The sequence below is a fragment of the Pongo abelii genome, chromosome 9, assembly GCF_028885655.2.
Source record: "Pongo abelii isolate AG06213 chromosome 9, NHGRI_mPonAbe1-v2.0_pri, whole genome shotgun sequence".
Classification (NCBI taxonomy): Eukaryota; Metazoa; Chordata; class Mammalia; order Primates; family Hominidae; genus Pongo; species Pongo abelii.
Window position 1 is genome coordinate 126,879,557 of NC_071994.2, and position 12,386 is coordinate 126,891,942.

Below are 12,386 nucleotides of genomic sequence, written 5' to 3' on the forward strand. Positions count from 1 at the left end.
GCCGGGTGTAGCTCCGGGAAGAGGAGGGCCAGAGCTCTTTCAGGCAATGATGTCATCTGCAAGGCGCGCTTCCTTCCCGACCCCATGCCTTCCAGTTCTCGCTGTCTATCCTTTGTCTAGCCTTGATTAATTGGCCCCAGACACAGCAAACTCAGCAAGATAATCCCTGTTTAGGGCAAATGGGGTAGGGATGAGGCGCACCTGTTCCTGTTTTCACCTCATCACTCAGTGAGGTGATCCAAATGTCAGCGCAAGGGGAGGGGGGCCCAAGAGGACTCCTCTTCGCTTCCCCAGGTTCTTTGCAGTTCTCCCTTTTCCTCTAATTACTCCTTTTTAATAAAGCAGATAGATGTGTTTGGCGTCTTCCAACTATTAGCCACTCCCTAGTCCTAGCAGCTGTTTGAGCGCCCCCGCCCCATCTCTGGAAGGGAAACCTGAAACTTTGCATTCAACTCTAAACTCAAATTGACCTAACAGATTAGGAATGCCTGGAACTGAAGTAAAAGAGTAATCCAAGAGCACTGCTTCAGCCTCCTTTTTCTCCTCTTCTGCTCTTTCCAAAAGGGGAAGCTTAACGCTGATATTCCAAAATGGAACAGCAGAGCAACAGCTGACGGTGAGTGGACCAGAAGCAGGAAATGCTCCCTCCTGACATCTCACAGAGCAACAGAAAGTCCCCAATCGGATCTTCTTGGGCAGGGAGCCACCAGGCCATAAACTCTGTGCTGTTTGGAGGACTAGGCCTTGAAGCATACATACTGTGTTAAACTTGGATGGGAAGTTAAAGTTGACCTAATTCAACCTCTTTTCCAATTTGTGACTTCCCCCAAGAACATTTCGGATGAATGGACTTGATCTTATGTATTTATTTATTTATTTTATTTTATTTCATTTTATTTTATTTTTTGAGACGGAGTTTTGCTCTTCTTACCCAGGCTGGAGTGCAATGGCGCAATCTTGGCTCACCGAAATCTCCGTCCCCCGGGTTCAAGTGATTCTCCTGTCTCAGCCTCCTGAGTAGCTGGGATTACAGGCATACGCCACTACACCCGGCTAATTTTGTATTTTTAGTAGAGGTGGGGTTTCTTCATGTTGGTCAGGGTGGTCTCAAACTCACAACCTCAGGAGATCCACCCGCCTCGGCCTCCCAAAGTGCTGGGATTACAGGCATGAGCCACCGCCCCTGGCCTTGATCTTTTTAGTGATGAGAACTTTCTACTTCACAAGTTCACCTCTTCTAATGCTTAAGGAAGTTCTTTATGCTCAGTTGAATTCCGTACACTCTTCCTCCCCCTCCAAACTCCATTAAGTGGCCCTAATGCTGTTTTCTCTTTAAAAGAGCTATGTTTCCTCACACCCACCCTAAGACATTTTTGTTTGGGGCTACTCTTCCTTAGTTTCTTCCAATGTATTTTCTAGTAGTTTCCAATCCTTTACCACCCTGGCTGCTTTTTCAGGAGGATTTTCAGTTTCTCAGCATGATTCTCCATGTGACGTCCAGAACAGGAACTGATGGTCCCTGTGTGGTCTGACCAGCATAAATCCAGTGGAATTATGGCTACATTTGCTTTGAAGGATATAACTAGTCAAATACATTTACAGCCACATCTTAGTCATAATCAGCTTATGTTCAATTAAAATCCCTGAGTATTTTTCACTTGACTTGTTGCAGAGTCATTATGTCTTGTACAGGCAATTTTGGAAATTTTATTATGAAACTTTGCACATATTGCTGTTAAAATTTATTAGTTTCAACCAGTTATCACATTGTGTTAATACTTTTATTGAATTCAGATTCAATCACCCAATATATCTCTCTTCTTTACCCTTGTTTCATCTCTAGGCTTGACAATCACATGATCCACACATGGATTTTTAAAAAAAAGAACCAACAGAAAAAAAAGAAGAGATAGTCCTTTGGCCTGCTTCTAAAGACCTCATTCTACCTTGACAATGAGCTACTAATTAACATTCTTTTTTTGTTTGGTTTTTGAGACGGAGTTTCACTCTTGTTGCCCACGCTGGAGTGCAGTAGTGTGATCTTGGCTCGCTGAAACCTCCACCTCCCAGGTTCAAGCAATTATTCTGCCTCAGCCTCCCAAGTAGCTGGGATTACAGGTGCCCACCACCACACCCAGCTAATTTTTGAATTTTTAGTAGAGATGGGGTTTCACCATGTTGGCCAGACTGGTCTCAAACTCCTGACCTCAGGTGATCTGCCCGCCTTGGCCTCCCAAAGCGCTGGGATTACAGGCATGAGCCACTGCACCTGGCCTAATTAAAATTCTTTAGTACAGTTGCTCAATCATAAAACCCAAACATAGTTCCCTATTTTTTATATGTACAGCATGACACATTCTGAAAATTTATAATAAAATGAATCTGTGAGAGGAATTAGACATCTAGTCATCCACAGGAAAGAAATAGGATCAATGGCTTACACTAACACAAAAACAGATTTTCAGCAATACATTTCAAACCTTTCCAGAGTAGGACAAATTACCTTTTGTTACGTCCAAGCAGTTGTTATCCAAACAACTGCTGAGATGCTTAGGAAGGAAAACCTTTCTAGGTTAGAAATTGAAATAGACTATGTTAAAGTTCCAATCATCTTTGAGGTTCTATGATTTTATTGAAAGCCTTACCAAGACTGAGATACACAGGCAGACTGAGAAATTTTCAGTCTGATAATTTTATCAACTACCACAGCAGGAATTGGCTCAGCTTTACAAAATTTTTCTTATGTCTATTCATGTGAATTTCTAATATTCATAATGTTCTTTTCTAATTGTTTATCAACCCCATTGTAAATGGTCACTGTGAGGATTTTACCTCTACTTTCCATATACCACGTCTTCCCTCTCCTGTATTGAAAATAGGAACATTTAGTCTTTTCATTCTCCTGCTGTTTCCCTTGATTTTTGGCTGTCACTCTCAGTCACTTTTGCAAGTACCTTAAGTTCCCTGAAGTACTCTTTGGCCTTGTTCTGAGAGTTTTAAAATCATTTAAATTAAGCTCTCCCTTCCTCTTTTCTGCCATTTTGGCTTCAATCCTTTCTCATTGTTGTTTGCTTGGCCTCCCAATTTAATAATCATTCTCCCTTCACAGTTAGTGGGTGAGACCATATGCTCTATTCTCCAAAGAGCAGACAGAACAATCTTTGTATTCTAAAAGATGGGAACTTCTCTTGCTTAAAGCCCTTCCATGGCATCTCACTATGCTGAAATAAAATCTATACTTGTCACCATGGCCTAATGTTGGCCTTGTGCCTTGGCTGTCTCTCCACACTCATTTCTGCCACTCTCTGTCTTGTCCACCATGTTCCAACTACACTTAATTTTGAAGAAGTGTACCTCATAGTTATCAAACTTTCCCCACTATTAATATTTCCCATCATTGTTATTATAGCCTTAGCATTTGATGTCCTCTCTTCCTGGAACACTCTTCATTCTATGGCTGGTTTCTTGTCATTTTGGTCTTGCCTCAAATGACTTCACCCTAGAGTGACATTCCCTGGTCACTCTAAGCTTGTTTCCTGACATCTTCCTCACCTGAAGCTACTCTCTATCTCATCACCCTCTTTCTTGTTCTTCATATCTTCTCTCACTATCCAAAACTATCTTATTTTTAATGTATGTACTTGCTTATTTTCTGTTCCTCCCATCAGGCTGGTTCTCCTTGGTGATAGATAGCAGCCTTGTTTGTTCTGTCCACTGCTGCCATCCTGCACCTAGATCAGTGCCAGGCAGATATTAGGTCCTCTTCACAGAGGACACAAGTGAATGAATACACAAGGGAGTGAGAATAGTGTGGAAACAGTGAAGAGCTGAGGGCAGAATCAATAGGGGAACAGAAAACCAAGAGTCAGAGAAATAGGAAGAGACCCAGCAAGGTGCAATGCCATGGCAGACCAGGGAAAAGAGAGTCTTCAGACTTGAGGACACTCCTCCTTAGAGGGGACTTCAGCTAATTATGCTCAGAGATTGAGGAAGAGGATGGAGTACAGAGCCTAGGTATTCAGGGATCTTGAGTTGGAGGGAATGGCATGACTGCTGAAGGAAGAATTGAATGGGAGCTATGCAGGGAGATGTTAGTTTTCTTGAGGAATGAAACACATTCACTCAGACTACTGGGGAGGAATTAGAGACAGGAACAGTGGAAGTGACATTGTAAGTAAAGATAAGGTGTGGGACCTTAAGGCACACACAATGATCTTGGTAAAGTAGGAAGCCACATTTTCCATTGAGTGTAGGTGGTAGGGAGGTACAGGGGAACCTGGGACAAGGGAGATGGTCTGAATAACTGTGGGCACCTTCTTAAAGCATAGAAAAACGTCAAGAAAAGCTTTTCAAGATCAACATATACCTGAACTAAGAGTCAAGATGCAAAAATCAGAGCCTATCCTAGGCAAATCAAGTAACCTGCTTTTGCTATTCGAAGTGGATTTCAAAAAATAGTGCACACCCCATGGGACAAGGAAGAGGAAGAAATATGTTCATTTTAAACTGTGGCCAAAGAGCACATATGGGACTGAGAGATATCAGGCTCTTCCAAATCATTCCCTCATCCTGCCAGCCAGCTGTGTGGTGTTGTCACCAGGCAAGGGAAGTTTGGGATTAGAATAGGAAGCAGTGACATGATGATTAGATTATGCAATTCCTTCCTGGATTTGCACATGGCGCAGAACCTGGCAGGTAAGATGGGGCCAAAAAATGTTTGTTGAAATGAACTGAATGTCACCTGACTGATTGTGGAAGCCAACAGTTTCCTGACATCCAAAAGAGCCCTGCCCACCTCCATAACACCCTGTGCACAAAAGAAATGCCACCTGCTCTTGACCAATCTCTAGAAAGTCCATGGTTATGCCTCAGCCAGAACACTATTTATATTTAGTTTTGATCACCGAAACATGTAAATGGAAATAAAGAAAATATTATCAGTGATAAAGTACTTTAAGCTCCCCAGAAGCAAAGTTATAATATATTTCAAGTATTGTTATTAGCATGGCATAATTTTTTAATGCATTTCTGGCATACATATGGCTGAAGCTCTTAGGATAGGCAGAAAGAAAAGATGTGTATTGTTTAATTTTTCACACTGCTATAAAGAACTGGCTGAGTCTGGATGATTTATAAAGAAAAGAAGTCTAGTTGGCTCACAGTTCTGCATGGCTGGAGAGGCCTCAGGAAACTTGCAATTATGCCACAAGGCAAAGAGGAAGCCAGGCACGTCTTACATTGTGGCAGGAAGTGGGGTGGGGAACCACCACACACTTTTAAACCATCAGATTGTGTGAGAACTCACTCAGTATCATGAGAACAGCGTGGAGGAAACTGCCCCCATGATATAATCACCCCTCACTAGGTCCCTCCCTTGACACAAGGAGGTTACAATTTGAGATGAGATCTGGGTGGGGACACCAAACCAAACCATATCAAGATGTCTTGTAGAAATAAGTACCATCATTATCTTTGGTGATGATCAAAGTCCTGTTGTTGTTCTGAAGTTTGGGGCAAGAGCAACATTGAGCCCTGATTGACTCAATGTTTATAAGCAATATTATTAAAGAAGAAAAAGAAACCACAAAATGAGGCCCAGGTGGTAGACAGGAGGCCTGTGTCCCATTCTTAGTGCTGCTCTGAGATAGTATAGTATTGACCTTTTCACCTAATCTCTCTGAACCAATTCTCTCTCTAATTGTCTGCCTCCCAGAGTTGCTGGAAGCACAAAGGAGATAATACGAGTGTGTCTTGGATTTTGTCAAGTCCTATAAACCAAGAAGTGTTAAGTTCCTATTTAGATAATTTCTGAAAATCCTTACAGAGATAGGCTCAGCTGTTAACTTCAGCATAATGGGAAATAATCAGCTTTCATAATCTATCATTAATCCGTTATCATTTTCATCATTATCATTACATTTAAGGGTATGCATTGGCCCCAGAACAATGATATGCATATATCATTGACAAATTGATAAATTTATTTAATCCTTCTAACAATTTTAAAAAGTAGGCACCATTAGAATTCTCCTCCTTTTTTTTTTTTTTTTTTTTTTTGAGGGAATAAATACAACAGAAGTTAAATGACTTAGTCACTCAAGTGCATGGGCAAAACCATAATTGAAACCTAATTTTTTGTCTCCAAAAGCCTTAAGATCTTAATATCTTTCTATAAGATCTTCATCATCGAAAGACACTTCCATGTGCACATCAGCCAGGAAGTTAACGACTAGTATGTTGTGTAGTTCTCAAATGAGTGTGTTGTGTGTGTATTTATGTGTGAGAAAAAGTAGGAATAATTCCTTTACTCATAAAACTTCTAGTATGATGGGAAAGTATAAAATCTAAGAAAATAGACATGGGAAAATCCAATATGTTTTGTGTTCTTTCTTTCTTTTTTTTTAGTGGCTTAAAATTTGGAGAGCTCACATGGATTAACATGAATGAAAACCTCCTAGTTGTTTTTCTGTTTTCTGTAAGCAACTGTTTAGCCTCATCTAAAATAAAAGTTTTATTTTTAAGACACACTATGCATTAGTCTGTTTTCATGCTGCTGATAAAGACATACTTAAGGCTGAGCAATTTACAGAAGAAAGGGGTTTATTGGACTTACAGTTCCACATGTCTGGAGAGGTCTCACAATCATGGCGGAAGGCAAAGAGGAGCAAGTCACGTCTTATGTGTATGGCAGCAGCCAGAGAGCTTGTGCAGGGAAACTCCAATTTTAAAGCCATCAGATCTCGTGAGGCTCATTCACTATCACAAGAACAGCACAGGAAAGACCCACCCCCATAATTCAATCACCTCCCACTGGGTTCCTCCCACAACACATGGGAATTGTGGGAGTTACAATTCAATAAGAGATTTGGGTGGGGACACAGCCAAACCATATAATTCTGCCCCTGGGCCCTCCCAAATCTCATGTCCTCACATTTCAAAACCAATCATGCCTTCCCAACAGTCCCCCAAACTCTTAACTCATTTCAGCATTAGCCAAAAAGTCCATAGTCCAAAGTCTCATTTGAGACAAGGCAAGTCCCTTCTGCCTGTAACCTGTAAAATCAAAAGCAAGTTACTTACTTCCTAGACACAATGAGGGTACAGGCACTGGGTAAATACAGCCATTCCAAATGGAAGAAACTGGCCAAAACAAAGGGCTACAGGCCCTGTGCAAGTCAGAAATACAGCAGAGTGGTCAAATCTTAAAGTTTCAAAATTATCTCCTTTGATTCCATGTCTTACATCCCGGTCACGCTGATGTAAGATGTAGGTACCCATGGTTTTGGGCAGCTCTGTCCCTGTGCCTTTGCAGGGTACAGCCTCCCTCCCAGCTACTTTCATGGGTTGGCATTGTGTCTGTGGCTTCTCCAGGAGCACAGTGCAAGCTGTCAGTGGATCTACCATTCTGGGGTCTGGAGGATGGTGGCCCTCTCCTTAAAGCTCCACTAGGCAGTGCCCTAGTAGGGACTCTGTGTGGAAGCTCTGACCCCACATTTCCCTTCTGCAGTGCCCTAGCAGAGGTTCTCCATGAGAGCCCCACCCCTGCAACAAACTTCTTCCTGGACATCCAGGCATTTCCATATATCCTCTGAAATCTAGGTGGAGGTTCCCAAACCCCAATTCTTGACTTCTGTGTACTTGCAGGCTCAATACCATGTGGAAACTACCAAGGCTTGGGGCTTGCACCCCATGAAGCCACAGCCTGAGCTCTACATCGGCCCCTTTCAGCCACAGCTGGAGCAGCTGGAACACAGGACACCAAGTCCCTAGGTTGCACACAGCACGGGACCCTGGACCCAGCCCATGAAACCACTTTTTCCTCCTAGGCCTCAGGCCCTGTGATGGGAGGGGCTGCTGTGGAGACCCCTGACATGCCCTGGAGACATTTTTCCCATTGTCTTGGGGAATAATACTCTGCTTCTCATTACTTGTTCAAATTTCTGCAGCCTGCTTGGATTTCTCCTCAGAAAATGGAATTTTCTTTTCTATCATATTGTCAGGCTGCAAATTTTTCAAACTTTTATGCTCTGCTTTCCTTACAAAACTGGATGCCTTTAACAGCATCCAAGTCAAATCTTGAATGCTTTGCTGATTAGAAATTTCTTCTACCACATATCCTAAATCATCTCTCTCAAGTTCAAAGTTCCACAGATCTCTAAGGCAGAGGCAAAATGCCTCCAGTCTCTTTGCAAAAACGTAACAAGAGTCACCTTTGCTTCAGTTCCCAACAAGTTCCTCATCTCCATCCTGGATTTCGTTGTCCATAACATTATCAGCATTTTGGTCAAGTCTCTAGGGAGTTTCAAACTTTGCCACATTTTCCTATCTTCTTCTGAGCCCTCCAAACTGTTCTAACCTCTGCCTGTTATCCAGTTCCAAAGTTGTTTCCACATTTTCAAGTATTTTTTCAGCAACATCTCACTCTACTGGTACCAATTTACTGTATTAGTCCACTTTCACACTGCTGATAAAGACATACCCGAGACTGGGCAATTTGCTAAGGAAAGAGGTTTATTAGACTTACAGTTCCACATGAGTGGGGAGGCCTCACAATAATGGTGGAAAGCAAGGAGGAGCAAGTCACGTCTTACATGGATGGCAGCAGTCAAAGAGAGAACTTGTGCAGGCAAACTCCCATTTTTAAAGCCATCAGGTCTTGTGAGACTCATTCATATCACAAGAACAGTGCAGGAACATTCTGGGGTCTGGAGGATGCCCCCATAATTCAATCACCTCCCACTGGGTTCCTCCCATGATACGTGGGAACAGTGGGAGTTACAATTCAAGATGAGATTTGGGTGAGGACACAGCCAAACCATATCACACAATGTATTATTTTATTTAATTTCATGTTATACTTGTGAGATATAAAAGACTATTAATCTGTTTTAAAGGTGGCAAAACTGATATCTAGAGAGAGATTAAGTGACTTGTGTACTGTTACACTCCATTCATTCATTCAGAAAACTTTTACGGAGTGTCTACTCTATGCCAGGCACTGTCTTAGTCTCTGGCTTTAATTTTCTTTAACAATAACTGTGAAATAGTGTGGTAAGAGCTACTGTATACAGGTGTCCTGGAAGATAAAGTCATAGCTTTGGGGCCTGGGGAGAGGACTGTTGTAAAAACTTCAAAAGAGGTAACATATGAGAATTACCTGGAAAGGATAAGTAGGATTTCCCAAAGAGAAGGAATGGTAGATTGGAAATTATTGGCTGTTTTGAGAGACTCACCTTCTTGATGCAGTTGGTACTCTCATGATTCTTAATTTGGGGTGTTTTTCACTGAGTGACACTGCCATTTTCAAGTAAGATTGTGATTTGGAGTAGCTGAATAGAGCAATGGAAAAGAGTGATACCTTTGGGCCAGACAGATTTATCCTGAACACTCTGCTTGTTACTTGGGGGAAGTTATTTAATTCCTCTGAGCCTCAGTTTCTTCAGACATAAAATGAGAATATTAATACTACCTATTTTATGGTTATTTATGAGGATTAAATAAATTAAATGTATGTCACGTGGCGCAATGCCTGGCCCTTAGCATAAACTTAATAAATATTAGTTTATTTCCCTTCTGTGTAAATAAAGAGTTGGCACAATTGCTACCTTTATTTATATATATTTTTAGGAAATTAAACTCAAGAGAAGTTCAATGACTTGGTCGTTTAACTTATATGTGGCAGAGCCACCCATTCTTCGTTTTCTATTCTTTGATTTCTCTCAACCACCACCCTCATGAACTCAGATTTCCCAGCAGCTGTATGGCCAGGAAAGGCCTTGTACACCAACCCCAGGATGAAAAGAGGAAAGAGAAGGGCCTCTTTAACTAGGCTATCTGAAACAGAAACATAATCTAAGAGTTATTGCCTTTCAGTAAGTACTTGCAAGACAACATGACTATACCTAATGTTTGGGTAAGACATAGTGCCGGACTTTGTATTTCAGAATGATTAATGAGGCATGCTGAAAAAAGCCTGACTGAGATGAATTATTTCATCCTGCTGTCAGACTTCAGGGAGTCTGAAGGTGACACCTCCCATACCTCCCACAGCACACATTCCTATTTTTGTCGAACAGCTTGTAACTGGATGCTTTGGGGTCTGTCCCTATCACTAGGCTGTGGCCTGCCCTCTAGAGCAAAAAATTGCATTCAGAATCCCAACATGAAGATTTGAAAACACACTCCCCCTTGCTACTGTGGTAAAGATTGCTACTGTGGTAGAGATGGCCCCACTTTTTCTATGTCCTCCACATTTTAAGGAGTGGCAACAGGAACTCACTCACCTCCTAAGTGAATGAGAAACCTGCATAGGAGGGTGGGGATGAGTAACATAAATACATTTTTTCTCTGGGTAAGAAGGTTTTGAATTAGGAAAATTTTTATCTGCAGGGTCTGCAGAACATAGCAAAATACCTGGAAAATGGTATAAAGACATTCATAATCTACAGTGAGGACAACACACCAGTTGTGACAAAGTGGCACATTCACAAATAGTAATGACACAGAGCAGATCAAGATAAGATATATGGGATCAGAGGACAAGTTATACCCCCAAACAGTAAAAGATACATGAAGAAGGTATATTTTAAATAGGTCCTGGTTGGGCACAGTGACCAAGGTGGGCAGATTGCTTGAACTCAGGAATTTGAGACCAGCCTGGGGAACATGGCAAAACACCGTGTGGATAAAAAATACAAAAGTTAGCCAGGCATAGTGGCACATGCCTGTGGTCCCAGCTACTTGGGTGGCTGGGGTGTAAGGGTTGTTTTAGCCCAGAATTTCAAGGCTGCAGGGAGCTGAGATCAGGCTACTGCACTCCAGCCTGGGTGACAGAACGAGACCTTGTCTAAAAAAATTAAAATTAAAAAAGTAAAATAAAACAGGTCCTGAAGCAAGGATAGGATTTCTACAGGATGTAAAAGCATGACATTCTTGGCAGGAAAAAAAAAAACAAAAAAAAAAACCACCAACGAAAGCATAGAGGCAGAAAAGTTTCAGGTCTGAGCTGGGGAAAGTAGATGATATACTTTATCTGAACATTGGAAACATTTAGAGAAATAGTAGTGGTTAATGCTGGAAAGATAAGTAAGTAGTCTTAATGCTTATTAAGGAGTTTGGACTTAGTTTGATAGATAACTGGGATCTGTGAGTAAGGTGATGTGAAATGAGTTAGGAAAAATTAATCTGGCAGAATAGGAAACATGGAATGAAGAAAATTAGGAAAAATGTTTGCAGTAGCCATAGTAAGAGAGAAGGAGAACCTGATTTAAGGCAGTGTGAAATGGAGACATCTGATCCTAAAGAAAATGTGAGGGTGCAATACATTGGATTTGGCAACTGACAAGATATGAGGCAAAAGAGGAAAGGTCACTCTAGTCATCATAGACTGGGAAAACTTTTTGTAGTACTGATACCACATTATGTATAAAAAGTTATGCCATTTAGTATATGGAAGTTATAGAGAAGATAGCAGGATTGGTGATTTGGGGGAAAAAGTGGCAGATCTTGTTTGGCATATTTTGGGTTTCAGATACTGATAGATTGTCTGAAAATTTAAGTCAGGTCCTCAGAAAAAATAAGGGCTGGCAATTCATATTTGACAGTCATCCGTACACAGTGATAATCAAAGTAATGGAAATGGATGATATTTAAAAGAGAATATAAAGAGATAGAAAGTCTGAGAGCCAGGCACAGTAGCTCACACCTGTAATCCCAGCACTTTGGGAGGCTGAGGCAGGTGGATCACTTGAGCCCAGGAGGTTGAGACCAGCCTGGGCAACATAGTGAGACCCCATCTCTAAAAAAGTAAAAAAAAAATAGCTGGGTGTGGTGGCACTCACCTATAGTCCCAGCTACTAGGAGGCTAAGGTTGGGGGATTGCTTGAGCCTGGGAGGCTGAGGTTGCAGTGAGCCATGATTATACACACCATTGCACTTCAGCCTGAGTGACAGAGAGAGACCCTGTGTTAAAAAAAAGTCTGAGAATACTTGAATTTAGGAAGGAGAGGAAGCAGTAGAGCCAGTAACAGAGACAGAAAAAAAAATGATCAAAGTGACAGGTTGATATGGTTTGGCTGTGTCCCCACCCAAATCTCATCTTGAATTCCCATGTGTTGTGGGAAGGGCCCAGTGAGAGGTAATTGAATCATGAGAGTGGGTCTTTCCCCTGCTGTTCTTGTGATAGTGAATAGGTCTTACAAGATCTGATGGTTTTATAAGGGAGAGTTTCCCTGCACAAGCTCTATCTTTGCCTGCTGCCATTCGTGTAAGATGTGACTTGCTCCTCCTTGCCTTCTGCCATGATTGTGAGGCCTCCCCAGCCACATGTAACTGTAAGTCCATTAAACTTCTTTTTTTTTTTTTTTTTTTTTTTGGTAGGTTTCCCA